Consider the following 5765-nt stretch of genomic DNA (forward strand, 5'->3'; position numbering starts at 1 on the left):
CATCACCATTCCATTCCCATCCCATCCTGTGTCCCAGGTGCTGCCAGGCTGCCCACGACACCCAGCTCCAACCCATTCCCGYGGGTGTTTTGGGGGGAGAAGAGCTGGAAAAGGGCTGGTGGGGGGGGGGGCACAGCCCCTGTGGCAGCATTCCTGGCCCTGCATCCTGCTGCGCTCCCCCCCCGTCCCAAAACGGGTGGGGAAAGGCTCTTCCCAAGGGATGCTGCAGCCAGGGAGGCATTCCCGGGGCACGGAGGCCGGATCCRTAGGCAGGCCGTGCTGCAGCGGTCGGGGGGGGCACAGCTATATGGGATGTATAGGCTGGGATATATGTGCCTCGTCGGAGGCAGRTGGGAAAGGCCGGGTGGGAGCCGCTTTCCGGCTCCGGCCTTTTTCCCCTTTTTTAAGCACATCTGCCTGCGAAGCGAGCGCCATGCGGAGGGCGACGTCTCCCACCGGCTGCGGAACTCCCGGGATTCCCGGTGCTGGTCCAGCGCCGGAGCGGGCTGGGGACCCTCAAATGGCTCCGATTCCCGGTGCCGGAGTTCCCACGGTGTCGGTTCAGCGTCGGATTGGGCTGGCGTGTCCTGAACAGCTCCAATTCCCGGTGCCGGACTGTCCGTGTTGTCAGGCTGGCGTGTCCCGAACGGCTCCAATTCCCGGTGCCGGAGTTCCCACGGTGCCGCTCCGTCGCCGGATGGGGCTGGCGCGCCCCGAACGGCTCCGATTCGGCCGGCCCCGCGGGAAGGTCGGGGCTGCAGCCGGGAYGAGGCGTCTCCTCGGCTCTTCGCGCTCCGGGTTCGCGCGCTGCCGGAGGCCGGGAGCTCACGGCTCCCGCGGGAAGGCRGCTGCCCGCTCGGAGGGGTTTCGGCATCTTCCTCGGCGCTTCGGTGCGGCCGATAACGCGGGAAGCGTCGCCGCACGGCCCTCACCGGGCCGCTCCGTAATTCCAGCAGCTCCGCTTGCGCCGGGGATGACTCTGATCCCCGGCATTAAAATACGGGAGTGAGGAGGGACAGGAGGAGCAAACGCTCCTGGGGAAGTTTGGGAAGGGTTCGGTGCTCTCGGAGCCCCCCGTTCGCCTYCCGGCCGGGATGCAACAAGCGCCGAAAAGCCTGGGTTTGTCCCCAAACACGGCCGCGAGCCGCCGTCGTTCCAGTAGCGTCCAGCGACTTTCTCCTGAATTGGGAGGGAAACGGGAACGGCCGGGCCGGGAGCTGTTCCCACGGCCTCGAGGTCAGGCAAACCGGCGGCTCTTGCCTCTCCATGGGCTTTGCCCGGATCTGGCACTTAGGGAAAAGGAGGATTTGCTTCATTTCTAAAGCACGAATCCGTCTTTCACCCTGACAGAACGCAAGGGAAGAGGTCGGGAATAAACCCCGGTGGACGGGAAAGGGCTCGGTGCCGGGACCGGCTGCGGCTGGAAGCTCCGCGCGTGCCGGGACCCAGGAGGGAAGYGGTCGGAGGAAGAGGGCACGAGCGCGTTCCCGTAAATCGGCTGAACCGGAGCAGCCGCGGCGGCTCCTCCGTTCGGCGCCCCAATTCCCGCATTCCCAGAGAAACCCAGGAGCGTTCGGCAGGGAGGCGCCTTCCCCGYCGGCTCCGACCCCGACCGGCGATTTGCTGCCGTTTCTCCCTTCCGGGGCTTTTCCCCGCGTTCGGGGAGCCGGGAGCCGGGCGAGGGCAGCCCCGCGCTCCCGTTCGGGGGGATTTGGGGGCTTTTGAGCTCGTCCCTCGACCGGGCTCTATTTTTAGCGGAGGCGCTGCCGGCGCGGGCGGCCCCGGAGTGGGAAGCGGGAAGCGGGAAGCGGGAAGCGGCCGCCTCCGCGCCGGCCTGTAATTACGGCTCCTTTGCACCGTATTTATAGCTCGAGGTTCGCCCGGAGGAACCTGCCCACCCCAGTTTGCTATAAAAAGGGAAAAAGGGAGAAAACGGCCCCTTTTCGGAGGCCCACGGAGCGCTTTTAAAGAGACAGATGCCGCTGCCGGGCCCGGCGGCTCCGGAGCATCTCGCTCCGAGGGCTCCCGGACGCCGCGCTCGGCAGCGGGAGCGAACGCGCCGGCGTTGGGGGGGGGGTTGCGTTTTGGGGTGGAAACCTCGTTCTTGGTCCTCGAGCCGCGAGGCGGCCGGGGCCGGCAGCGTCGTTCCGCCCCACCTGCGGCGTGACGCGGCGCTGGGACAGCGTCTCCCGCCACTTCTGCGTCCGGCCCGTGAATTCCCATTCCCATCCCATTCCCATCCCATTCCCAAGCACCAGGCTTGATTTTGGGGGGAAAAAAGAAAAAAAAATCACGTTAAACGGATGCAAAGGATCAGGCCGGTTGCTCCCGTCGTCTAACTGGGTCGCGTCTGGATTAAGGCGCGCTCCGGGCGGGATTYGCTCCTGCTGGCGCTGGGTCCCCGTCCGGAGCGTGTCCCTCCCGGAGCAGGTGCTGCCTCGCTCGCCTGTTTTCCTCTTTTCCCCCTTTTTTCGGTTTGTTGGAAGCTTCGCGAGCGGATGCTGGGCCGGGGGGAGCGGCTGCTTTTGCTCCGTCCGGCCGTGCTCCCTGGGAACCGCCGCTCCGGCGGAGCGGGATCGAGCGGAGCCACCCAGCCGAGGGGACAGGTTTCACCCCGGATCTGCCCAAAACCCGAGCGAGTGACCTGGAAATGGGCCGATTTCTCCCAAAACGGGCCGATTCCTCCCAAATGCGCCTGCCCATGCCGGTGGCGAGCCCGACCACCACGGTTCGAATTCCCGACTTTCCTGGGGCGGAGGGACTCAGCGCGGGCAGCCGATCCCCTGGGATGACCCTGCACCAGGAGGAGGCTCTGGCTCCGGCTCCGGCTCCGCTCGCGGCCGCCCCGATCGCGCTTTCGGTGCCGTTTCCCTCTTTTTTTCCCCTATCCCGTTGGATTCGGTGACTTTGCGTCGTGTTTTCCCGCGAAGGTTTTCAGGGAGCGGCTCTTCGTGCCGGGGCGCCGGCAGCCTCCGGCGGGGAGGGGGCACGTTTCCGCCGTCGCTCCCGCTACCGCCACACAAAGTGGCCATTATTTGCCTTTCCAGGACTTTTTTCCCTTTTTTTTCCCTCTTTTTTTTTTCTCTTGGGGGCCCCTTTGAGGTTTATTGCTCAACTGTAAAGACCGTTGCGTCACTGCGGGCCAATGGGAAGGTGCAGCGCTCGCCGGGCTCGGCCGTGGGCGCCGGCTCAGCTCCTGCCCGGAAGCACGGGAAGCCGATGGGAACGGTTGCCCCGGTGGCGGGGGAGAAAATAAATAAACCGTAAAGGTTTTGGGGGGGAGATTGGGCGTTTGCACAGTCTCTCCCGGTGTTTCCAGGTCCGGGCGCCCAGAAAGCCCTGTTTCTGTCTTTCCCGAGGTTCGGCTGCCTCCATCCTGCTCCGGATCTGGAGCTGGGCGGCTCGAGGCCGGCGTTAACGATTCAGGAGCCAGGCTGGAAGCACCGGCGGCAGCATCGGATTTATAATTAATAAAGGAGATTTATTTCCCTCCCGTCTTGCTCCGGTTTCGGTGTTCGGGATTAAGGACGCGGCGCCCGGGGGCTGCYGCCGCCTGGGTTATTCCGGCGTGAAAGTCGCTCCTTTTCCTAGTGCTGACGCTGCGCGCGCTGCCTTTTTCCCCCCTTTTTTCCCCCCRTTTTCTGGTTCTCCCCGCTCCGGTTTTTATGGCTCGTGAGGTGGACGTTGCCGGAGCGAGGGGGCATTCRCTGCCGAGAGCCGGGTGATCCCGGCAGGTGATCCCACGTTGTCCCCATCCAGGCGTCGGGAGCAGCCTGGCTGCGGCGAGGGGGCAGCGTTTCCCAGCGGGAAGCGTTTCCCAGTGGGAAGCRTTTCCCAGCGGGTGCGATCCGATGTCGGCTCTGGATTTTCGGTGTTTGCTCCCGGCATTGGGAAAAGGGGGCTTTAGCGCGAGCTTTTCTCTTCCGGAAAGCCGTGCTGGGGCTCCGTTTTGCCACGCRGTCGGTGGAATCGGGAAACCCATCYGGGTTAAAAACACACACAAAAAAAGTCTAGTTTTTAACCCGGCTCCGTTTAGGAAAACCCGCTCGCTGCCTGCGGTCCTGCCAATGGTTATCCAGGCTGCTTGGAGGGAGCRGAAGGGAGCGACGGGGATCGGACGCTGCCGAAAGCAGCGCTCCTGCCGGCGGGAATGCGCGTGAGCCGTGTGCAAAGAGCCGGACCGGCCCGGCGCCGTAAATCCGGGCAGTTTCCCGCAAAATCGGCACCGCCAGCAACGTTTTGTTTGTCCTTAGGCGAAACCCTGCACGGACGGGCTGGAAGCGAGGAGGAACGGGAGGAAGAAGGCGGAAGCGCGCGCGGAGCGGTGCCGGCGCCTCCGGAAGCCCCCGCGGAGCCGCGACGGCGGCAAAGGTCTCGGTGAACATTCAACGCTGTCGGTGAGTTTTGTCGCTGAGGTTAAACCATCGACCGTTGAGTGGACCCCGGGGCCCTGAGGAGCGGCTCAGCTCGGGGCTCGGAACGACCCTCCGGAGGCTTCTCCGAGCGTTTCCCGTGCTTCCGAAACGCCATCGCTCCTCCTTGGCCGAACGCGTTAGTTCGGCTGCTTTAGCTGGGATTTAGTGCCGTTTGGGCAGTTAATTCTACGGCTCCTCCAGGTGAGGGAGTAACTGGAGCTTCCGTTACGGAAGAGGGATTGCTGCCGTTTTCCAGCACGGCCCTCAGTGCAGCCGCTCCGGATGAGAAACCCCCTCAGTCTGGAGCGATCGGGGTTATTCGGGGACGCGGGTGCTTTTCTTCGGAATAACTTCCGCGCGGGAAGCTCCGTTCCGCTCCGAAGGGGCGGATAGACAGCGCTGCCGCTCCTCCCGGCGTGCGAGGAGTCCGAATTACCGGGTGTCTTGGCTCGCCGGATCCGCGCCGCGGGCGATGCCTGGGAAGCGCAGGGGCTTTCCGAGGTAGCCGAGAGGTGAACGTGACCTTTCCTTTAAAAACAAGGACCCCGGAAGGAATGTTGCACGCTTGGCTTTYCCTTTATCGATTTATTTATTTTTTGGTGGGAGTTAAACCTTTGCACCGGTTCTCCTGGAATTGAGCCCAAAAGGTCTGTGGGGGGGGGTTAAACTCCGCTATTGTTCCTCAAATATCGGCTGCTCTTTGCGGCCCATTAGCAAGTGCTTTGGCCGGGGAAAAGGCTGAAGCAGGAGGGAGGAAGCAGCGGAGGACGCGGAGGGAACGGGATGGGACGGGATGGGATGGGACGGAACGGCCTTTGGGATCCTCGTTCCTCTGCTAGGAAGAACTTTAACTGTGCTCTTGTCACTGTCCTCAAAAACTCTCTTTTTTTAGCCGCTTTGACACCTCGTCGAGGGTTATTGCAGGTTTTTCCAAGACGGGCTGCACTGGGGAGCAGCGTGCCCGGCCGGAGCGGCACGCGGAGCCGGGAGGATGCTGAGGAGTTCCCGTCGCGCAGGCTGGGAGCGAGGAGCCCTCGGCGGCTCGGCCGGCCCTGTAAACCGGATCGCGCAGCCGAAACTCCCGACAGCGCCGCGCAGGCTGGTGGGAGCCGCGTGTCCGGGGCTTGACACGTGAGTCCGCGTCGCGCCCGGGGCCGGGATTTGGCCCCGCGACGACGACGCGCCCCTTTTCCAGAAGGGAACGTCCGCGCCGCTCCCCGCAAAAGCGACGCTCCTCGACCCAATCTCCTGCTCGCGGCCCCCAAAACCGATGCCGGCGGYGAGGCGCCGAGGCGCCGGGGCTTCCCGCAGGGAGCTGCCGCCGGCCGGGTGGCCGCGGCCGGAGGAAAC

The sequence above is a fragment of the Apteryx rowi genome, unplaced genomic scaffold, assembly GCF_003343035.1.
Source record: "Apteryx rowi isolate R43461 unplaced genomic scaffold, aptRow1 scaffold_825, whole genome shotgun sequence".
Classification (NCBI taxonomy): Eukaryota; Metazoa; Chordata; class Aves; order Apterygiformes; family Apterygidae; genus Apteryx; species Apteryx rowi.